We start from the raw sequence: 25,123 nt of genomic DNA on the forward strand, positions 1-25,123 counted from the left end.
CCACACCATCTGGGTCTTTGTCTCTAAGCCCTAGCCCATTCTCGCCGCCCCTCCTTGCCTCTTTGCTTATAACTTGGCTCATTCCCATAGCTCAGACCCTCCCGGTCCGACCCACTCTCCTCCGTGGGACCCCAGGAGAGATACCCACGTGCTAATGTCTCCCCCTGCTGGTCTTCCACAGCACTGCCGGCGCCTGGGACAAACGGGGCGTATTTGAATACTACACCCAGGACTGTCACAGGCGTGTCATTGGCAAGAACTGCCGCCAGGTGTGAAGAGAGTGAGAAAGATCTGGGTTCGGGGTTGGCCTTGGGAATTCCGAAGATAGATAGTCTCCCTGTTGCTTCTTTTTAAAAATATTTACTTTTTAGTTGTAGTTGGACACAATACCTTTATTTTATTGATTTATATATGGTGCTGAGGATTGAACCCAGGGCCGCAGCACAGCCAGGCAAGCACTTTACCGCTGAGCCACAACCCCAGCCCTCCCTGCTGTTTCTTTTTGGGGATAATTAGGTGAGCAACATTCCCTAAATGCTCTATCATTTATATGCAGTTTCATGTCCATTATCTCACTTAATGGGACACTGAGCTGCTGAGTTGCTACTGCATCCTCTAATGATCTCTGGGGCTGTAGAGTGGGTCTCTATTTTGGGGAAAATAAAAAGGAAGAAGCTGAGCTCATCCCACCTTCAGGGACAAGGCCTTGATGGTGAGATGTCTCTAGTTAGATAGGGAAGAGCAAGAATAGTCTAGAAGCTCTTGAGTCCCAGCTAGACCTTGCACTGAGTGGTAAACTAGGGGATTGCTCAGTGGTAGAGCACTTTGCCGAGCATGCATGAGTTTGATCTCCAGCACCAACAAAATTTAAAAAATAAGTACAAGGACATAGCAATAGTCCCACTGGGAAATTAAGATTCCTGAAGTGCATGTCAGGACATAAAAACCTGAATATAGAGAGCAATCTGCCATGTACTAAATGCCTACTATGTGTCAAGAGCCATGTTAGATGTGTTTCTAACACAACCTTTGAAATGAGTTCCACTGTCTCCATTTTATTTAAGAGGGAATGCCCAAGGGGAAGAAGTAACTCACTGGAGGTCACAGAACTGGTCACTAAGGGAAGCAGGATTTGACTCCTGGTGTATGTGTCCCCAAAGCCTGTCCCATTCCCCTACACCATTCTGATTTGCCACGTTTCTAGCCCCTTCCTGCTTAATTGCTTTTGGGGTTCATTCCTAGTTCAAGGCTGGATCATGTATGGAAAGCGACAGTTTCCAGAAAGGATGGGACTCTACTCTTCACTCACAGTCCTCCAAGATGTTCCTAGGCTTGGGAAAGACCGTCTATGTTCCTAGCCACAGCCCAATGGTATTCTCAGCTAAGACCACTACCACCAATCCCAGAACTGGCCTCAGATTGTTTCTCTCCACAGCCAACATGGTGCTCCTCTAAAGGATGGCCCCAAACCTGGTAGGGGCTGGGGGAGATGAAGCTATGCTGCCAGACTTGGAAAATGGAGGAAAGACAGAAGTAATTCCTGAGCCAACAGGTAATCCTGGGTGGGGAGGGCGGAAGAGGAAGTGAGGAGAGGTCTCTTTATGTCCAGGCCTGCTCCACATGCTGGTCACCCCTGATCATGGCACATCATTTCTGCCTCAACCTGCCCACAGGGGCCTCAGGAGCAGGGCTTAGACCTACTCCCTGCCACAGGCAGGATCAGTGACTCCAAGTTCCCACCTCCTGTTCCACCTTGTCAGGCCTCAGATAGAGTGATTCAGTCCCCTGAGGTAGGGAAAAATTATTCACCAGGGGAGTCTGGGAGACGGTCAGAATCTATGAGGGATGGCGGGGACTCTCTTATCCAAGCATTCCCTACGCCACTGGCTGTTATCCCCCACCGGAGACTGCCAAGTCACTGTGTCACCATGCCACCCCCACCCGATCCCTCAGAATCCAAGTCCATGGATGGTTCCTCTGTCCTGGACTCTGAACTGGAGCAGTGATCATTTCCCAAAGAGGAGCCCCTGAAAGCCTTGACCTAAGAAGCACCCAGCTCCAAAATCAGTTTGTGGAGCCCAGGGATACAAAAGAATATCCAGCAGCCGCAGGAAGTCTCAGGTGTTGTGTGCCCCCCACCCCCAGAAAACTACAGAGGAGCGCCTTGTGAGCTCAGCTGTCCACACCCTTGGGAGGTAGGGAGGGCTACACTTGAGAGCCAGGGATTTCACTGCTTATCAGTCGTGTGTTCCCAGGCGAGTCACTTCATCCTGGTGTGCCTCCGGTACTCTTCCGTTACCTGGAGACCATCCTTCCTTCACAGAGCAGCATGAGATAATGCACATACAGGGCTTAGCGTCGTGCCTTGGCCCACCATGCTGCTTACTAAATGGAAACTCTTATTCTTCCACAAAGCCTCCCACAGGTACGCTCTCATTCCCAGTTACACACGTTTGCACCTGTTCACACATGCTTTGTGTGCCACACATGAGGTTTTCAGCTCCTCTCCTATTTCCACACGTATGTACAGATTCGTGCATGAGCTCTCATTCGTTTTTACCTCTCCAATCATGCAGCACTAGATGACAAGACTGGGTTCTGCCCTCATGGAACTTAGAATTCAACCCCCCTATTTACTCATGTCAGTCACACACCTCCTTTCTCTTTTTGTGGCCCTTGTCTTTGACCTCTCCCTGCCTGCCTTATATGCTGAGAAATAGAGTGGTGAAGTAACTCACCCAAGGACACGCAGCCAGAAAGCCAAAAAGTCAGAATTCAAACCTAGGTCACCTGGCTAAACAACTTGAACTTCTAATCATGATCCTACAATGATATCCCTGGGATTTAGAAAGAAGCATGTGCCAAGGGATAGGTCATGGTGAGCCGCCAGGCACCGTCAGAGCCAACACTGGCAAAAGCAGACTGAATGAAGGGCCAGAGAGCAACAATCCTAACCCGAGGGCCAGTGCCAGCCAGGACAACTCAACCCAGTGAGGCTAGCAACTGTTTCTCCTTTCTATTGTCATCCCTCGCTGCCCTATGCCTCTTGTCTGTCCCCTAGAAGACCTCCTCCCTCTGCCTGCATCCTCCTCACAGATACAAGCCTCCATTCCCTCCAGGGAGTGGAAGTGAAATTTTTTAAAACAGTATTGGGGATTGAAGCCAGGGGTGCTCTACCACTAAGCTATGTCCCCAGCCCTTTTAATTTTAAGAAAGGGTCTTGTTACGTTGCACAGGCTGGCTTCAAACTTGCTATCCATCTGCATCAGCTTCTTGATTCGCTAGGATTACAGGTGTGTGCCACTGAGCCATGCCAAGAGCTACCATTTCTTCTTGAACATGGAAGCCGGGCATTCGGGCTGAGTGCTTTCATCTTTGCTTAATCCTTACAATATCTCTAAGGGGTTTTGTTGTTTGTTTGTTTGTTACCAGGGATTGAACCCAGAAGTGCTCAACCACTGAGCCCCATCCCCAGCCCTTTTTGTATTTTATTTAGAGACAGGGTCTTGCTGAGTTGCTTAGGGCTTCACTAAATTGCTGGGGCTGAGGCTGGCCTTCAACTTGCAATCCTCCTGCCTCAGCCTCCTGAGCCACTGGGATTACAGGCATGGACCACCATTCCCCACTCTAATGTTATTTTTAATGGACCTGTTCTAGAGATGAGAAGACCAAGGTTCCAGGCTGAGTCTGGCTGTGCCCCTGCCCCCACCAACCTCAGTTTGCAAAGGCCACGACTGCTTAGCCAGCTAATTCCCACCAGCAGCTTCTCTTCTGCTCTTTTGCTCTGCCCCTACTTGCCTTCTAGTTGAGACCAGTTGGCCCCCATATTGAGCCCAGGGCTGCATTCCCTCCAAGAATACCTCACGTTTTTTTCCCAAGTCAGTCTCAGGGCTATCTCAGGGTGGCGCCTGAGTCCTGACTCTCTCCCTCCTCCCGGCTACTGCCCGTATTGGGCTCCGGGGCTAGATTAGATCTAGTCCCAAGTGGATCAGCTCTTTCACTGCAGTGGCTGGGGATGGAGAAGCTGGTCCCACAGGCCAAAAATTCAACCTCTCTCTACCCCCGCCCTTCTGCCTCTTTGCCTCAGCCACATGCCTGTTTTATAGGTATTGATATGGTGACAGTCTCCCAGTTGCCAGTTTGACCCCGTGTCAGGCTGATTGCAGGTTGACACCAGGAATGAGAGAAGCCCAGATCTCTGAGATGGGCCTGGTCCATCTCCATCTCTCTTTATCACCTCCTCATACCCTTTTATTCGTACCTTGGAATCCTAGACATCTGTCCCAATCCCTCAGGCCCCATACACGCAAATAATTTCTTCCTGCTCCTGGAAGGAGCCAGGGGACAGGTCATCTGAGAAGCAGAGTGTGGCTCAGCATGCACATGGGGTAAATGAGGTTGGGAACTGTAGCCAGATGCTGTGCTCTTTTTCCTCTCTGGACACCCCTGACACCCTTTTTCACTGATCCAGGCTCAGCTTCCCCTCTATGTTTCCCGGTTCCGGTCTTCTCTGTGGCCCAGCAGGAGGTCGTCTGCTGTAGGCTGGGCCAGGCCACCTGTTGCTCCCTCGCTCTGGTTACCTGGAGAATGTGTAAGGAGGGGCCAGGTCATTCATCTCTGTCAGGAGTTCAGGAATTTGGGGGAGGGGAGCAGCAGCTGTCTCCACCTGTCACTGACCTCAGCCTAGGTCTACTTCTCAGAGGGCCAGGAGGCCGAGAGGAAGAGGATGCTGGCTAAAGAAATGGCATCTTTGCCCAATGCTACTCGTGGCTTCTTTGGGAGCACACTGAGCATGCCAGGCCCCATAAACACAGGGGATACAGTTCCCAGATGAAGCAAAGCATTGGATCAACTGGAACAGAGGGAAGGAGAAGCTGCATCCTCCTCTCTCCAGCCCTACTAGCTCTGAGCCCTCACAAGCCTATAATCTGGCTTCCTAGATTCCCCCTGCCACAAAGGCTAAAGGATCAGGTTCTGCATTTTCTCCACTGATAACCTCAGGCCTACTGAGAAACAGGCCATAGGCCCCTGGGGACATCCCAAGGACAGATAAGGGACTGGACCCAACAGGTCGGATAACTACTGGCAGATAAATAACACCTAGGCCCACAGCCCTCCAGCTGCCCTTGAGCCCACTCAGCTGGAATCACTGGCATTGAAACCCCGCTCTGCATCACAATTTAGTCCAGGAAAGTCCCAGTGTCCAGGTTCAAGGTACCGTCCCTCGAGAGCCCAGTTTCTTTCTAAGCCTTTAGCCTGCCCACCAACCCTTTCCCACCTGCCCCCAGAGCTCCACCTCCCCAGGTTTGCCCAAGGAAGTCTTGGGGTGAGGATAAGGGCCTGACAAACCACCCAGCGTCTTCCTGACCAGGAAGCCAGCCGTTCAGAGGCACATAAATCTTCTTGGCTTGGCTTGTTTGTCTTTCACAACCCCTCTCCAGGACAAAAAGCAGAGCTTAGGATGGCTCGGCCTTGCAGGAAGGGGGGCGGGGCATGGAGAAAGAGAGCAAATTTTCTTTCTAGGTTTGGTGACCTGGGCAGAGATACAGCAAGCAGAAAGTTTGGGAGTTTCTGAATGAAGAGTGACTGAGAGGATTAAAGGTCCCAAGATCAGGGAGGGGAAGGTTGGCGCTCTGAAGTGGGGAAAGGGAGGCTTTAAGCTGGTTATTCAATGGAAGAGGTGGAGTCCCTAAGGAAATGGGTTCCCGCCCTAGACACCTCCCTATTTCCCAAGCTCTGTCTCCCTCTAGTGGCCAAATTAGTACTTGCGGCCCCTAAGCTGACCCAGCACTGAGCCTGACCCCCAGGGAGCCAACAGACCAAGACGCTGTGAAGTTCTGGTTCTGGTTTGGGCAGAAGGAAGCCAGGAATGCCCTCCTTTCTTCTCCTCCTCCATCCCCAAAGTCAAATTTCAATTTTTACAGAATCTATTTCTGGGTGGTCTTCCTTGAAGGTCATAAGGCCTGTTCCCTCTTTCAAGCTTCATATCCTGAGATTACTGCCTGAAATGGCTACTCAGATTCTCATTATTTGTGTCCATCTTAGATCTCCCTCTGTATACTAACCTGAGGCAGAAACTACTGACCCTTTATCTTCTACATTAAGGCTAAGTATAGGTATGGACATACAGGGAGCCCCGAATGCATGCTAATGGGGATGGGGATGGTAGCACCTAACCATTTATTGAGAACCTACTACATTCCAGGTATTTTGTATTCATTTTTTTCATACAAAATCCATTTTATATACAGACAAGGTGTTGCGAGGAGACAAAATTGCAATGTATGCAGTCAATGGGAGAAATAAAGCATTGCCCTTTTCAATGCTTTATTCACTCAAATTACTCCATACAGTTTCACTCTATAGGTTCCTAATCAAGAAAATAACAATCCTTAATGCTAGGCACTGCAATAGACATAATCAATTCACAGAAAACAACTCTAATTAATTCACAGCAGACAATTCTAGATTAATTCTAAGCACTGCAAACACACTTTATCATGACAGGCTAACGACAGACATTCCCTCTGCTTGCTAAGTTCAAAAGTCTCAAGCCTTAGGCTTTATGTCCAGCAGATGCACACTCACTCAGACCACTGTGATCAGATCCAGAACCAAGGCAGGCTTCTCCTCAGATGACTGGTTGAGGAGAGGGTCATAGGGAGAAGTTGTGGCTCTCACCAGGGTCCAGATGAGGGGGTAGAGTTTGAGAGCAGTGAGGATCATGCAGAGGATCAGGAAAATGATGACAAGTGATGGGACCTCAGTTTAGGTCCTTATTAGGCTCTCCAGCTCCAGTGCATCTTTGTTTCGGTTGGCTGAATCCCTGAATATCTATTATTTATACAACATTTGGGGGCTTTTGACCCCACTTTCAATCCTTATCAGCTACCACTGGATCTCTCAGTGACATCATTTACCCTGGGGTCAGAAACATCTGGTCTGGTGGTCTCCACCATGATCTTCTTGCCTTTCCCTCTTATCAGGTGAGGACAGCCTGCCAGGGGCTTCACTCTCTTTATCAGGGTGAGGGGAGGTAACTTGTTTGAGGCCATACTGGAGGGCACTGTGGATGTGCCTAGTGAAACTGCAGGTCTTTTAAAATGAAGGGTTTTTTTTTTTAATGTAGTTGCTTAGGCTCAGGCCTAAGGCCATCCTAACACAAGGAAACTGGTGCTCTTAGATGTCAAATAAAATCTCCTAGCTAATAAAACATGCAGACTTGGAGGTTTGATGCAGGTGTTTCTGGCTCCAAGTCACAGGCATCTTCATCTCTCATGTGCCAGACATTGCCTTTATTCCTGAAAGGGACACGGATGACTGTGACTCAGTTCCTGATCACATGGTGTGATGTGGGCCACAGAGAAGACCTGTTGTATATTCCACATATCATGGAGGAGCTAGCCCTACATGCCTCTTTCTCCCCCTCTCCTCAGCCCAGGGTAAGTTTGATCAATTAGCAGAAGGACAGATTGTCCAGCTCAGATAGGCAGTCTCCTAAATCCTCTCACATAAGGAGGCCATGGTCAAGTAGAAGATGCCTAAAGACAATGAACACCTGAAAAGGTCAAGAATCCAGGGCCAAAGAGGGAGATTCCAGCAGATTCCTCCCAGTCTCTCCCAGGAATCAATAAAGGTCAGTTCAGTTCACAATACTGCTGGGCCTCCCCTGGGAGCCTGGCACATTCTGGAATCTGAGACTTTAAGACAAAAGAGATGCCTGAGTGACTTCCCTTCATTCCATGTCCTGGCCAGTTAGACACCAGTTCCAAGTCAGGAAGTACCTTCGAGTAGAGGAGCCACCAACCTGAGTCTTACTCTTGTCTGGGTTCACCTGAGAAATCTTCTTCCAGCCTAGTGACCTTGGAGGAAAGTAAGGCATGTCACCCTTGCTCTCTCCTTTTCCCCCAAGTAACTCACTCCCCTGAGACTCTTAAGCACTCAGCTCTTAGTCATTGGTGTGAACAGTGTCCGCTCATGCTAGAGAGGAAGAGAGCCCACTGGGAGGATCTGAGGTGATGGAACCCCATTCTCTTCCTGTCCCTCCCACTGGGCTTCCAACAAGGCTGTGCCTCAGAGATGGCAAACCCAAAGAGCAGGCAGCCTATTCAGTCTCCCAGGTATATCCTGCTAGGAGTGAAGCTAGTAGGTTTCACGTTGAACTTTCCATGGGCAGTTTATTAAGGGGTTTTATGGCCAAAGTAGATGATTGGTAACACCTGCTTTTAAAAACAACCAGGCTGGAATTACCAGAGCCTGAGGCATTGAGGCCCAGGACTCAGTGGCTGGGATCTCCCATTATTCCTGGGTGTAGGACAGAAGTGCTTCCTAGAGGGAATCCTGGCTGGCCCTATCAACAGAGCTTCCCAGGGCCCACTGCTGGGCAGGTGTGTAGAGGTCTTCCCCCAGGGAGCAGAAATGCCCTTGCCAGGCAACTTAAGTTCTACTCAGCCACTGACAACTCCCCTCCCAGCCTGGCTGATTGCTAAGGCTGCTGGCTGTGCATGTACAGTCACCCAGAATATCTCCTGGAGCTCATCAAAGAAGATAGATTGCTGGGCATGGTGGCCACTGTAGTCCCAGCAACTCGGGAGGCTGAAGCAGGAGGATCTCAAGTTCAAAGTCAGCCTCAGCAATGGTGAGGCACTAAGCAACTCAGTGAGACCCTGTCTCTAAATAAAACACAAAATAAGGCTGGGGATGTGGCTCACTGGTCGAGTGCCCCTGAGTTCAATCCCTGGTACCCCCCCCCCCAAAAAAAAATAGATTGACAACTCACTCACTGCCTCCTAGCACACAGCAAAATCTGCACTTCTGGAAAGAATGTCTCCAGCAGCCTGGCCTAAAAGCTGGATGGCCAGCATGCTCTCCTGACACCTCCAACAACCCCCCTGGATGAAGTCAGGCCACTGGACTCAGTGGGGTCACAAATGGGCATTGTGGGGGCACATCCTAGCCCACACAGGTGAGTGGAGACCATGGATAAGGCAGGGCTGTCACCCGGGCCTGAGTAGGTTGTGGTGTTCACTATGAGGAGCTGGGGGCTTGTTTCATAGGGTCCTTGTGAAGGTTAAATGAGTTATGTTGGGCATTTATACAGTAAGTGCCTTTATTAGCTGTCTTTTTGCCCCCATACTGTGAATTGAACCCAGAGATGCTTAACCACAGAGCCACATCCCCAACTCTTTTTAAGTTCTTTAAAAATTTATTTAGAGACAGGGTCTCACTGAGTTGCTTAGGGCCTCACTAAGTTGCTGAGGCTGGTTTTGAACTTGTGATCCTCCTGCCTCAGCCTCCCAAGTTGCTAGGATTTTCAGGGGTGCACAACACACCCGGCTTAGCTGTCTTTTTGATCTCTTCAAATATTTATTTCCTATTTGCATCTCATCTCTGCTTTGCATATTTGTTTTCTTTGCCTTTGTGTTTTTTTCTTATTAATCTGTAAGAATAACATATTATATTATGTAAGAATAATATGATTATTATTCTATGCTTTAAAGCACAGAAAATTTAAATTTTCATGAAACCCAGTTTACCTATTTTCTCTTTTGTTTCTTTTTTTTTATTGTTGGTCGTTCAAAACATTACATAGTTCTTAATATATCATATTTCACAGTTTGATTCAAATGGGTTATGAACTCCCATTTTTACCCCGTATACAGATTGCTGTATCACATCAGTTACACTTCCATTGATTTACATATTGCCATTCTAGTGTCTGATGTATTCTGCTGTCTATCCTATTCTCTACTCTCCCCCTTCCCCTCCCCTCCCCTCCCCTCCCCTTTTCTCTCTCTACCCCCTCTACTGTAAATCATTTCTTCCACTTGTATTATTTTTCTCTTACCCCTCCTTTCCTCTTATATGTAATTTTGTATAATCCTGAGGATCACCTTCCATTTCCATGCGATTTTCTTTCTCACTCCCTTTCCCTCCCACCTCTCATCCTTGTTTAATGTTAATCTTCTTCTCAAGCTCTTCGTCCCTACCCTGTCCTTGGTTACTCCCCTTATATCAAAGAAGTCATTTGGCATTTGTTTTTTAAGGATTGGCTAGCTTCACTTAGCATAATCTGCTCTAATGCCATCCATTTCCCTCCAAATTCTATGATTTTGTCATTTTTTAATGCAGAGTAATACTCCATTGTGTATAAATGCCACATTTTTTTATCCATTCATCTATTGAAGGGCATCTAGGTTGGTTCCACAGTCTTGCTATTGTGAATTGTGCTGCTATGAACATCGATGTAGCAGTGTCCCTGTAGCATGCTCTTTTTAGGTCTTTAGGGAATAGACCCAGAAGGGGAATAGCTGGGTCAAATGGTGGTTCTAAGAGTTGCCCTGTGACATAATATATGATCTATTTTTTTGAAGGATCCATGTGCTGCTGAGAAAAAAGTGTAACTGCTTGATGTTGGGTGGTATATTCTATATATGTCAATTAAGTCTAGGTTGTTAATTGTGTTATTGAGTTCTATAGTTTCCTTATTCAACTTTTGTTTGGAAGATCTGTCCAGTGGTGAGAGAGGTGTGTTGAAGTCTCCCATAATTATTGTATGGTGGTCTATTAGACTCTTGAACTTGAGAAGAGTTTGTTTGATGAACATAGCTGCACCATTGTTTGGGGCATATATATTTATGATTGTTATGTCTTGTTGGTGTATGGTTCCCTTGAGCAGTATGTAGTGTCCCTCTTTATCCCTTTTGATTAACTTTGGCTTGAAATCTATTTTATTAGATATGAGTATGGACACTCCTGCTTGTTTCCGCAGTCCATATGAGTGGTATGATTTTCCCCAACCTTTCACCTTCAGTCTATGTATATCTTTTCCTATCAAATGCGTCTCCTGTAGGCAGCATATTGTTGGGTCTTGTTTTGTGATCCATTCAACTAGCCTGTGTTTCTTAATTGGTGAGTTTAAGCCATTAACATTTAGGGTTATTATTGAGATATGGTTTGTTCTTCCAGCCATATTTGTTTATTAATGTTACTAAACCTGATTTGTTTTCCTCTTTGATTACTTTCCCCCCTTTACTGTCCTACCTCCCACTGTTGGTTTTCAATGTTATTTTCCATTTCCTCTTCCTGTAATGTTTTGCCAAGGATTTTTTGAAGAGATGGTTTTCTAGCTGCAAATTCTTTTAACTTTTGTTTATTGTGGAAGGTTTTAATTTCATCTTCCATCCTGAAGCTTAATTTCGCCGGATACACGATTCTTGGTTGGAACCCATTTTCTTTCAGTGTTTCAAATATGTTATTCCAGGATCTTCTAGCTTTCAGAGTCTGTGTTGAGAGATCAGCTGTTATCCTGATTGGTTTACCCCTAAATGTAATCTGCTTCCTTTCTCTTGTAGCTTTTAAAATTCTCTCCTTATTCTGTATGTCGGGCATCTTCATTATAATGTGTCTAGGTGTGGATCTCTTATGATTTTGCACATTCGGCGTCCTGTAGGCTTCTAGGATTTGGGATTCTGTCTCATTCTTCAAGTCTGAGAAGTTTTCTCGTATTATTTCATTGAATAGATTGTTTATTCCTTTGGTTTGGAGCTCTGTGCCTTCCTGTATCCCAATGACTCTTAAGTTTGGTCTTTTAATGTTATCCCATATTTCTTGGATGTTCTGCTCATGGTTTCTTAGCAGTCTTGCTGAGCTGTCTATGTTCTTTTCAAGTTGAAATACTTTGTCTTCATTGTCTGATGTTCTATCTTCTAAGTGATCTACTCTGCTGGTAGTATTCTCAATTGAGTTTTTAAGTTGGTTTATTACTTCCTGCATTTCTAGGATTTCTATTTGTTTGTTTTTTATTACCTCTATCTCCCTGTGAAATTGATCTTTTACTTCCTGGATTTGTTTATGTAATTCATTGTCGAAGTGATCTTTCATTGTCTGATTTTGCTGTCTCATGTCTTCCTTGAGACTCCAGATCATCTGAAGCATGTATATCCTGAACTTTTTATCTGACATTCCATCTGTTGCAGCTATTACCTCTTCTAAAGTTGAGTTGACCTGCATTGCTTGTGGTCCTTTCTTTCCTTGTCTTTTCATACTGCTCGCGTTTCTTTCTGCTTGGTGAAACTGTTGTGTTTTTGAAATTTTCCCCCTATTTATTTATATTGCTCTTGTATAGTTGGAGAATCTCCCTTGCAGGGCGGGTAGTGGCTGTGCTCCTCCTCTAATTAGGGTGATCTGTCTACCACACTGGTCGGTCGCAGGTCTGCCCACCCTGCGGGCGCGGGTGGCAGCTCTGCTCTGCCCCCACTCCAATTGTGGTGACGTAACTACCACGCCCTCGGGTCATTGGTCCTGATCCGGATGTGGGTGGCGGCTCTGCTCGGCCCCTACTCCAATTGGTGTGATGTGTCTACCACGCTGGCAGGCCTCTAGGCCTGTTCCGCCGGTGGGTCGCAGGTCTGCCTACCTTGCGGGCTCGGGCGGCAATTCTGCTCAGCCCCCACTCCCAGTGGGGGTACCTGACTGCTTCTCCAAAGGGTCGCTGGGTCTTTTCCGGACACGGGTAGCGGCTTTGCTCCACCCCCACTCCAACCAGTGTGACGTGACTGCCTCGGTGCTACTTGTCCACCACGCTGGCAGGCTACCGGGCTTGTCCTGCCAGTGGGTCGCAGGTCTGCCTACCTTGCAGGCTCAGACGGTGGCTCTGCACAGCCCCTACTCCAAATGGGGTGACTTGGCTACCGAGCCGTAGGGTCGCTGGTCCTGTTCCAGGCGTGGGCGGCTACTCTCTTTGGCCCCAGCTGCAGTTGGGGTGTCGTGATACCACACCGGCGGGTCACTTGGCCTGCTCTGGGTGCAGGCAGCAGCTCCACTCTGCCCCCCTGTCCCCCACAGCACCCAGCAGGACCCGGACCGAGAAGCAGTCACCGCAGGTTCCCCAGCCCTGGACCAAAGCAGCTTCGGGAGCCAGAACCCGGCCTCTCCGATCCCGGCCACGCTCCGCTAGGAGCAGGCTCCAAGGAGCGACCCCCGCGGGTTCCCCAGCCCCAGGCCAAAGCTGCCCCGGGAGCCAGAGCCCGGCCGCTCCAAGCTCTCCGAGCTGGGTGCACGCTCCGCTGGGAGCAGGCTCAAAGACGCAGTCCCCGCGGGCTCCCCAGCCCCGGGCCAAAACTGTTCCGGGAGTCAGAGCCCAGCCGCCCGAGCTCAGCGCACGGTCCACTCAACACACAGTCTCCGCAGGTTCCCCAGCCCTGGGCCAAAGCAGCCCGGGGAACCAGAATCCAGCCGCTCAGAGCCCGGCGCACGCCTTGCCAGGAGCGAGCCCCAAGGAGTATTCTCCACAGGTTCTCCAGCCCCGAGCCTGAGCGATCTGTCTGCGAGACGCAGGCAAATACCAGCCTGAAATCACCTGTTCCGTAGCTGAATGAGCTGAGATCAGTAGAAAACAGGGATGATTACATCAGCTCTCCAAGATGGCAGCTGCTGTCCTCCTCCGTGGTCCGACCAGTGTCAAGAATCGAACTGGACCGCTTCTCTCCTCTGTCTCAAAGCCGGAACTCAGCACTAAGCACGGCCATTGCACCACTGGCAGGAGCCCCCAGAATCCGCATCGCTGCACTCCCGCTCCAGCACCTCGCCGCTTCCCAGCGCGCGCCACAGACTCCAGCTGCTGGGCGGTCCACAGATCAGGCAATGCGACCCTCCGTGTGGAGAAATCGCCCGCAACCGAGCCCCCGCAGCCGAACCTCGCGCGATGGAAATCCATCCACTAGATTCTGGAGCACCTCAATTTCACTGGAAATTCCCAACAGAATAGCCTTCAGCTGTTTCACCTCGTCTTTCTCCCGCACAGTGACGCGGCACACTGGGGTGATGCACTCCCTTCGCCGCCATCTTCCCTAGTCTCTCTCTTTTGTTTCTTGTGCTCTGGAGTCATGTGTGCAAATCCATTGCCAAATCTGAGGTCATGGGAATTTGCCCATGTTTTTTTCTAATAATATACACTACATATTTTTCTTATATTATATTATATTATAAGTAATATAGTTATTTATATTATATATAGAAACAAATTAATTCATATATTAAGAATGCTCATTTTTATCAGAACTCCTGGGATTTGGAGCCAAAATTATTTTTATTCTGTTACCATATTTCAAATTATTCCTTGTTTTACAAAAACTTTATTGAGATATAAGATATACCATAAAATATAGCCCTTTGAAGTATAGAGATTAGCAGGTTTTAGTACATTTGTATAGTTATACAAATATCATCATTATCTAATTTCAGAACATTTCACCAGCACCCCGACAAATCCATATCCATTAACAATTGTCACCATTCTCATTACTTCCTCTCCGCGCAGTCCCTGGAGACCACTAGTCTACCCTTTCTCAGTGGATTTGCCTATTCTGACATTTCACATAAATGGAATCATATACTACATTGTCTTTTGTGAATAGCTTCTTTCACATAGTATTTTTTTCTTTTTAAAAAATCTTTGGTTCTTTTTAGTTATATATAACATTAGGGTTCATTTTGACATAATTATAAAGGCATAGAATATAATTGGCTCTAATTTAGGGCCCAGCACTTACCTTTCCCTCCCTACATCCCTTCCCTATTCCCTTCATTCTCCTGATCCTTCTGCATAGTATTTATTTTGGGGGTTCCCCAGATTTTGCAGTATGTATCATAGGTTACATACTGTTTTGCTATATGGTGATACCACCTAACTTCATGCACTTTTTCTTGCATAATTGAGATTTTGTTGGTTGTGTTGAGGGTCAGTTCAATTTTCATTTTGCACACAATTATTAATGCATGTGCCAAACATCTAAAAAGCCTTATACAGTGATTCTTTTTCAGTCCGGTGACTTTCCAGCTTCATAATTTTATGTATGCCTCTCTTTTAATGGGTATTTGGATTATTTCCACTTTGGGGCTATTATGAATAATGCTGCTATGAGCATTCATGTACAATTTTTTGTTTGGACTTATATGTTTACATTTCACTTGGTTACCTACCTAGAAGTGGGATTGCTGAGTCATATGGTAATTCTATGTTTAACTTTTGGAAGAACTTCAGACTATTTTACAAAGCAGCTGTATTATTTTATATTCCCACCAGCAATGTATGAGGGTTCTAATATCTCCACATTTTCCCAAACACTTACTATTTTCTGTTTTTATGATTATAGTTATTGTAGTGGGTGTGAACTGGTTTCTCATTATGGTTTTAATTTGCCTTCCCTGATTATTAAAGATGTTGAGAGTATTTTTACATGCTTATGGATGATTTATAAATCTACCTTAGAGAAATGTCTATTCAGGTATTTTATCTAGATTTAAATTGAGTTAGTTTTTCTTGTTGAGCTGTAAGTATTATGAATATTATGGATATAAGTCCCTTGTAAGACATATGATTTGCAAATATTTTCTCTCATTCTGTGGATTTTCTCCCCCTCCATTTTTTTCTTTGTTTGTTTATTGTACTGGGGATTGAACTTTTTTTTTTCTTGAGACAAGTTCTCTTTAAATTGCTGAGACTGTCCTCAAACTTGTGATCCTCCTGATTCAGCCTCCTGAATCACTAGGATTATAGCATGTGCCACTGAGCCCAGCTATCTTTTCACTTTCTTAATAATGTGCTTTAAAGTACAGAAGATTTTTTTTCTGAAACTTAATTTACTTATTTTCTCTTTTGCTTCTGTGTTTTGATGTCATTTGTATAAATCCATTACCAAATTTGAGGTCATGTGGATTTACCCCCATGATTTTTTCTACGTGTTTTATAATATTAGTTCTTACATTTAGGTATTTGGTCCACTTTTTTTTGGGGGGTGTACCAGGGAGTGAATCCAGGGGCCCTTAAACACTGAGCCACATCCCCAGTCCTTTTTATGTTTTTCCTTTTTTTTTCTTTTAAGTTGCTTAGGGTCTTGCTAATTTGCTGAGGCTGGCTTTGAACTTACAATCCTCCTGCCTTAGCCTCCTGGGCCACTGGGATTACAAGCATGCTCTATCATGCCCGATGATACTTCTTGAATACTGTATTTTTATAGTAAATTTTGACATTCAGATGTTTGATTTTGGAATCAGGTAATACTTCATAGAATGAATTAGGAAGTAGTTCCATGTATAAGTCAGCATTCTCCAGAGAAACAACAGGAGATGGAGTAGATAGATAGATGATTTAAAAAGTCACCTCATGTGTTTACAGAAAATAAAACCTGCAAAGCCTATCTCCTATATTGAGTCCTAAAGCCAGCTGGCAGCTATAGAACTAGAAAGGGCCAATGTTCCAATTTGAAGGCCACCCTGCAGGAGAATTCTGTGTTACTCAGGAAGCATAAGCTTTTATCATTTTGTTTTGTTTTCTTCAGGCCTTGAACTGACTTGATAAATCCTATCCACATTAGGAGGGACAATCTGCTTTATTCAATCTGTATATTTGAATGTTAATCTCATCCAAAAGCAATCTCACAGAAGTAACCAGAATAATGTTCAACCAAACATCGGAACACCTCATGACCCCGTCAAATTGACATGAAAAATTAACCATCAAAAATCCATCCCTTGTTGAGCTGGGGTTATATCTCAGTGGTAGAGTGTGAGGCACTGGGTTTGATCTTCAGTACCACATAAAAATAAATAAATAAAACAAAGATATTGTGTCCATCTACAACTAAAAATATATTTTTTAAAAAATCCATCCCTTCTCAACTTGGTACCCACATGCATCATCTCAAACCATACTTAATCTCCAAACACAATAGCAAGATCATAATTCCACTAACATGATGCAACTATCCTGTATACAAGCAAAAATGTAGTAGCCCCTTCCCTAGAAGAGGAAGTAAAGTCCTTGAGTGGTATTTACTCTTCTCCTGATATGCAATCACTTAAACATTACAAAGTTAACAATATTTGTATAATACTTATGGCACTCAAATCAAATCTTGCTCTGCTTCTCTCTTCTAAGGACACTTGCCATTGGACTTTGTATATACCCAGATAACCCAGATAATCTCAAAATGATTAACCTAATCATATCTGCAAAAAATGCTTTTCTGTGGCTGGAGTTGTAGCTCTGAGGCAGAGCACTTGCGTAGCATGAGTGAGACCCTGGGTTCCATGAAGATTAAGGAACAGACACAGTACATGATGTGTTTTTGTCAGTCACCATCACTGCCTCACAAATATTCAACTAGTGATTACTTTGTGCTAAGCCCCATGCTAAGACCTTTATGTACATTATCTCATTTAAGTGGACCAACCATTCGAATTGTTACTATTATTACTGCCATTGGCCAATGAGAAACCTATGGTACAGAGAGGTTAAGTAACTTGTCCACATTCACAAGGATAGGAAGTGGTGCTGCTTGATTACTAGCAGCATTCATTGGACTTCAAATCCAATGGCCGTAACCACAACCCTCAGCTTCCTTCTCAAACAGGGTTTCACAAATCTGCAGTGGTTTTACAAGCATCTTAATACTGCCATTGGAAACCTAGGCTTTAGGGAAAAATTGACTTGGGTTTCTCTTCTTTCTCTATCCCTTCTTACCCATGTGACCACCTTGGGCTTCTGTTTGTCCTATAATGAACTGGGGAGAAACAATCTATTTATTTACTAAGTTCTTACTATGTGTTGAGAAGGCAACGCCTGTCAGAATACTGTGAAGAATGGATGAGCTATGGCCGGGCATGGTGGCACACACCTGTAATCCCAACAACTCAGGAGGGTGAGGCAGGAGGATCATGAATTGAAAGCTAGCCTCAGCAATTTACCAAGGCTCCAAGCAACTTAGCAAGACCCTGTTTCTAAATAAAATACAAAAAGGGTTGGAGATGTGGCTTAGTGGTTGAATGCCCCTAGGTTCAATCCCTGGTACAAAAAAAAAAAAAAAAAAAAAAAAAAAGAAAGAATAGATGAGCTAATTTATACTATATTCTTGGCATGTACTACATTCTCAGTGAAGATAGAAATATTGGCCATTTTCTTTTGTGCTACTGGGATTGAACCTAGGGCTTTGAACATGCTAGGCAACTGGTCTACCTCTGAGCCACATCCCCAGCTCATAGCAATGACTATTGTTGTTGCAGTTGCAGTTTTGAGGGTGGGGAGGGGGAAGTGACCAGGAGACCACGAGACATTGTTTGGAGTAAGACCAAGATGAAGTTCCTAAAACTTAGACTAATTCAAGTGCCAGGGAACTAATGACACAGGCAGGCAAAGGCCAGGTCACTGAGAAGTCTCCCACAGCAAGCCCCCCACCCCGCCCCCACCCTGTGCTAACCTCAGCCTGAATTTACAGAAGGTGAACACACGAGGGCGCACACCCCTCACAACAAGCTGGCTCAGGGACTTCAGAGAAACCTCAGGCCACTGCTGTCTTGTTCTTCTTTGGAGGGACAGCAGACATACCCTGTGACTGTGAAGGAGCCTAAGAGAGGGAGAAGGTGTATAAGATTAAAATAATCATCTGTGGGATATGGAAAAGCAGATAGCTTGTTTGGCCCATGGGAGAGAGTAAAAGGGCAGGCAGAACAGGCAGATTAGGGGGTAAATGGGAGAGGGAGTTCATAATGCAGCCAGGTACATCTCAGTGATTCAAGGGGCTGAGGCAGGAGGATGGCAAGTTCAAGGCCAGCCTGGGCAACTTCATGAAACCCTGTCTCAAAAAATAAAAATGAGTGGGAATATAGGTCAATGGTGGAGCACCCCTGGTTTCATCCCCAGGACCCCACTAAGTCATAATGCAAGGGAATAAAATGACTTCTTAGTATGGAAACAAGGCAAATATATATCATCACACTATTATACATCCCCCTCCACAGGAAATATGAGTGTGTCCCAGATTTGAAGAAGGAAGCCTGAGTAAAGTGTGGGATTGTCCAGCCAGGGGAATTTGGGTCATACAAGATCTTAGTCTTCATGTTAGGATTATGAAAAATAAAGACAGTGAAACTTCATGTCTCTGCAGGGTCATTGTATGACAAAGGCTGAGCTGATATCTCCAGTGAGAAAGAATCAAGTCAGCTCTGAGGTTTGAAGTCTCAAACAGCTTCAAAAAGCCTGAATTAGGCCATTTAAACTTCAGAATCAAGGGAACAAAGAATTGTAGCAAACTGCACCTGCTTTAGAGTCAAGCATATTTGCTACATGCCTGCTGGCAGTGTAGCCCTGAGGAAGTTACTCAAGTTCTTTGAGTTTGCATCATCTTTTTGGGGCAGGTAGGGGTACCTGGGATTGAACTCAGGGGCCCTTGGCCACAAAGCCACACCCCCAGCCCTATTGTGTATTTTATTTAGAGACAGAGTCTCACTGAGTTACTTAGTGCCTTGCTTTTGCTGAGGCTGGCTTTGAACTCACCATCCTCCTGCCTCAGCCTCCTGAGCTGCTGGGATTACAGGTGTGCGCCACCATGACTGGCTCAGGTTGTCCTGCTTGAGAACAGTATACTACTCCTAGAAGATTAAACCTATGTAGGATTGTACCTGGGTTAGATAATATTTAAGGAATGTAACCTTGCTGAGACCATGATAGATCAATCAGCAAATACATACTGTGTACTACATACTATATATGCAAGGCATTGTGGGAGAATAATCAGATCTCATCGTTCAGGTTTCAGCTTAGTTGCCTCTTCCTCAAGGAGTCTTATCCAATCATCCAGGCTAAATTGGTGCCATGCCACCTACCCTACTCATTGTTTAGGCCATTAATTTGCATTCATGTTTTCTTCCTTCCTTCCTTCCTCCACGTCCCCCATCTGTTTTTTCAGTATTAGGGATCAAACCCAGTACTCACATATGCTAGTCAAGCACTCTACCACTGTGCTACATTCAGAGTCATTTTTATTTTAATTTGAGACAGGGTCTTTCTGAGTTGCTGAGGCTGGCCTCAAATTTGCAATCCTCCTGCCTCAATTATGGGCATATGCTCTACACCCAGCTTATTTTATTTTCTTCATAACACTTATCAAAGTCTAAAGTCTAAAATTCACATTTTTAAAATGTTTACTCTGTCAAATACACAAGAAAGCTTAGTAATTTTTTTTTGGTAGTGGGGATTGAACCCGGGGCACTTTAACCTCTGAGCCACACCCACATCCATTTTTATTTTTTATTTTGAGGTAGGGTCTCATTAGCTTGCTTAGGGCCTTCCTAAGTTGCTCAGGCTGGCTTTGAACTCCCAACCCTCCTGCCTCGGCCTTCCAAACTGCTGGGATTATAGTCATGCACCACAACACCTGGCTGAAAAGCTCAGTATAATTTGTTGAAGCAAAGTAAAAGAAATGGACCTTGGCATCAAAGAACTCATCATCTGATTGAAGAGGTAAAACAGGTGTGGGAGTAATGTAGGGCTCCTGTGTCAAAATCAGGAGCTCAATTTCAGCCAAGAAGTATTTGTTCTAGAATTTTCTGGGCATTGAACAAGGTTGTTTTTTTAACATTATTATTTTGTTTAAATATTTATTTTTTAGTTTTTTAGGTGAATACAATATCTTTATTTTATTTTTATGTAGTGCTGAGGATCGAACCCAATACCTCACAGGTGCTGAGTAAGCACGCTACCACTTGAGCCACAACCACAGCCCCCTGAACAAGGTTTTGAGTGATGAGTGGCATTTGAGAAAGGGGGCAAGTGGTGGGGGAGGAATAAATGAGTGACCTAAATTACTTAGGGCTTTGCTAAGTTGCTGAGGCTGGCCTTCAGCTTGCAATCCTCCTGCCTCAGCCTCCTGCATAGCTGAGATTACAGGTGTGTGCCATCACCTCTGGCTGACTTCCACATATTCTGTGATAATTCTTGATTGATAACCACTTTGCTGCCAGACTTGTTTCTCAGCCCTGCACAGCAGTGAAAAAGCCAGAGAAGTTCCTGGCTGTGACATGGTATCAGAGCCCAGCAAGAGGAGACTAAATAAAGAAATGAGTCAGGAATGCAGATACTCACAGATAGTAATAAATATTCTGGAGACAATCATACAGGAAAATAGAATGGAAAGATGTGGAGACAGAGGTGGACAGGGTTCCTTTCGAGCCAGGCATATAGAGGGTGCCCTGAAGAGGTTGTGTCTGAGCTGAGATCAGAATGATCAAAAGAGCCAGACACCATCCTGAAGTTCACTTTCCACACCACAAGGCCAATTCCACCTACAGGGAACCTTAGCCATCTCTTCTGTCCCTCTGTCCACCTCTGATCTTTCCCTGGATGTTTTCTTTCTTCTTCTGGCCACTCTCTCCTACTTTTATGGTAAATCAATCCAGACTTTCAAGGCCTCTTTCAATTTTCCTTTAGTCATGACCAGGTCAACAAATCTGAAGGCCCCAAATCAAGCAAAGAAACCAAGCAGCTTAGAAGGGAGAAGAAAATGGGGGTCAGGGCAAGACAGTGAATGGTGACATCTCATTTTTCCCTGTCACACAAATGAAGTTGAAATGAACACAATGACCTCCCAGGGATGCTATGGGGATTAACCTAGTGTTATGGTTTGACCCCTTCAAAATTCCTGTTGAAATGTAACAGCCATTTGACAGTATTAAGAGGTGGGCCCTTTAAAACATGATTAGGCAAGGAGGGCTCTGTTCTCACGAATGGGTTAAAGACATTATTCTGAGAGTGGGTTTGTTATAATGTTGGTCTCCTCTTGCCCCCTCTGTTTTACATGTGTGTGGTAGCCCTTCTGCCACATTATGGTGCAGAAAGAAGTCCCATGTCAGATGTGGCTCTTTGATCTTCCCAGCCTCCGGAGAGCCATGAGCCAATCAAACGACCAGTGTTAATCATTTACTTCAGTCTGTGATATTCTGTTATAGCAGCAGAAAACAGACTAAGATATTTAGTATATACTAGGTACTAGAACATTTAAGTCTCCTCTTTCCTTCCCTTGTTCATATTTTAAAATACAAAGTACCTTTTAATAAGCCAATCCATAGTAGAATATGTGGAAGTCAGCCAGGGGTGATGGCACACATCTGTAATCCCAGCTACGCAGGAGGCGGAGGCAGGAGAATTGCAAGCTGAAGGCCAGCCTCAGTAACTTAGCAAAGCCCTAGGTCATTTAGCAAGAACTTGCCTTAAAATAAAAATACAAAAAGAGATGTAGACATGGCTTAAGTGATAAAGAACCTCTGGGTTCAATCCTTACTACCAAAAAAAAAGAATATATGGAAGTCACTGTGAGGTAAAATAAAAGAATAACAACATCCCATAGCCCAAACAAAGTTAACCACATGTCAACCTTTTGGTGGATTTCTTTCCAGATGTTTTTTTCTAAGAGTTTCTTTCTTTACTTTTAATAGCTTTATTGAGATATTATTTAAATATCTTATAGTCCATCCTTTTAAAGTATATAATATAGTGGGGGTTTTTTTGTAATTCACAAAATTGTGTGACCACAACTAGGTTTAGAACATTTCATACCCCCCAAAAGAAAACTTTGTACTCATTAGCAGTCACTCCTATTTCCCTTACTCTACCCTAGCCTTCAAGTGATTATTAATCTACTTTCTGCCTCTATAGATTTGCCTAATCAGAATAGTTCATCAAAATGGAATCATGCAATGTGTAGGGTTTTGTGTCTGGCTTCCCTTAGCTTATTCACATTGCAATATGTATTAGTACTACATTTCTAGTGGTTTTATTTAGTAATTCACAAAATAATATTTTTTATTGTATGGATATAATATTTTATTGTATGGATATACCATATTTTGTTTACCAGTCTTCAACTGATAGACATTTGGATTGTTTTCTCCTAGCTTTTATGAATCTGTCATAAACCGTCATGAACATTTGTGTATGTATGTTTTTGTAGGCACAAACATTTTCATTTCTTTTAGGTTTGTACCTAGGAGTGGAATTGCAAGGTCATACAGTAGTTCTGGGTTTCATATTTTGAGGAACAGATAAACTGTCCATATTTCTTTCTTCCTAATTATGGTGATGCTGTACTATATTATAGTACAGCACCATACCAGTTCTGAGAATTCATTTACTGTTTTACCCTAGTTTCTTAGTAAAAATGTTTTAGTATCCTTTCAAAAATAAATTTACTTTAATAAAGACTGGGCTGAGCCCTGGGTCGACAAACATGAATAAAAGCAGGTCAATGCCATCAAGGTGCCCACAATCCAGGAGGGAGAGCAGACTTGTCACATCAAATTAGATTCTATGTGATGTGAGTAACAGTGGAGAGGTGACACACTGTTCAGAGAGCACAGATGAAAGAACAAACTCTCCCGGAGTTGGGGAGTGACCTTAAGAGAACCTGGAAAGATGAGAGTGGGTTCTTCAGGGAGGTGGGGAGGAGAAGGTAGAGGCAGCAAAATGTGCAAAAGCTCAAAACACAATGGCACCTGTGCTGCTGCAGTTAGAATGGCATGACCAGAGTTCCAGGTACTTTAAGCAGAAGGCCAGTTATGATGCCACAAATCTGTGCAAGGGCCAGATTTTGAATGGCTTTGAATGATACCGAAAGAATTCATAATTTAGGACTGGGGCTGCAACTTGAGGTGGAGCAATGGCCTAACATGCATAAGGCCCTGGGTTCAATCCTCAGGGGAAAAGGCCAGGTTGGGTTGGGGCCATGTAACTTTGAGGTGCTGATGTGACATCCAAGGGGGGGATGCCCAGCAGTCACGTAAACTTTTGAGTGCTAACACATCCCTCTTAAAAAAAATCTAATTTAACCTGTATCAACAAGACTTAGAATCATTTCATTCCAGGAGTGGACATGGGTTTTAGTTAGCTTTTGGTTCCTGTGACCAAAGACCTAAGAAAAACAACTTAAGAGGAGGAACCGTTTATTTCAGCTCACAGTTTCACAGGTTCAGTCCACAGTTGGCAGACTCCAGGGCTGTGGCCCTGAGGTCAGGCAGAACATCATGGTGGAAGAGTGTGGCAGAGGATAGTAGCTCAGGATATGACAACCAAGAGGCAGAGAGACAGAACTCCACTGACCAAGGACAAAGTATAAACGCGAAAGGCACATCCCCAGTGACTTACTTTCTCCATGCACATGCTACCTGCCTGCAGTTACCACCCAGTTAATCCACATTGGTGTATTAATCCACTGATTAGGTTAAAGTCTCATAATCTAATCATTTCCCCTCTGAACATTCTTGCATTGTCTCACATGAGCTGTTGTGAGACACCTCATATCTAAACCATAATGGTATGATTTGAATCACAGAGCTTAAGAATTTTTTTTTTGTACTAGGGATTGAAAGCAGGAGTGCTCTACCACTAAGCTACTACATCCCAGAGTTCTTTTATTTCCCTCTGAGATAGGGTCTTGCTAAGTTGCCCAGGCTGGACTTGAACTGGCAATCCTCCTGCCTCAGCCTCCTGAATCACCAGGACTACAGGCATGCACCACTGTGCCAGGACAAGAAGTACTTTTGAAATGAAATTAGTATGGGTATATGGCTATAAACCAAAGAGCGAAAGTGTTTATGATATATGTTTATGATATATGATATATATTTTATGTTTTATGATAACCAACAGGGCTTTGCCCCATATTTATTTCCCTGTTTATTTATTTATAGGTACTGGAGATTGAACCCAGGGGCACTCTACCACTGAGAAACATCCCCACCCTTCTAATTTTTTAAAAAAAAATATTTTGAGACAGGTCTCATTAAGTTGCCCAGGCTGGCCTCAAATTTGCAATCCTCCTGACTCAGCTTCTAAGTAGCTGGAATTATAGGCATGTGCCACCATACTTGGCCTGACCCTTTCCTCTTTTAGTTGCTTTTCTTTGTCATCAGTTCTTTCATTTATCCCTGTGAATAGGCATAAGCTACTATTTCTTGATCTATCAGTTGAAGACATTACCTCGTCTTCTGCTGTCTTTGCACTACATACATTATCTTTAGTTCCTTGCTTTTTGGTAAAGCTTCACATGATATATTTGTACTTGTATTTCTTGTTTGTCAACTGTAGATAGTCTCTCTCTCTCTCTCTCTCTCTCTCTCTCTCTCTCTCTCTCTCTCTCTCTCTCTCTGTCTTTTGGGGAAGTAGTGGGGATTGAACCCAGGGGCACTTAAACACTGAGCCACAACCCAGACAGGGTGCCAGAGAGGGTGAGGTTGGAGACACTGAGGCTGGAGGGGTGAGAAGGCGATTACCAAGTGATCAAGGAGGAAGAAG

This window comes from Spermophilus citellus (genome assembly GCF_964194105.1).
Source record: "Spermophilus citellus genome assembly, chromosome: X".
NCBI lineage: Eukaryota > Metazoa > Chordata > Mammalia > Rodentia > Sciuridae > Spermophilus > Spermophilus citellus.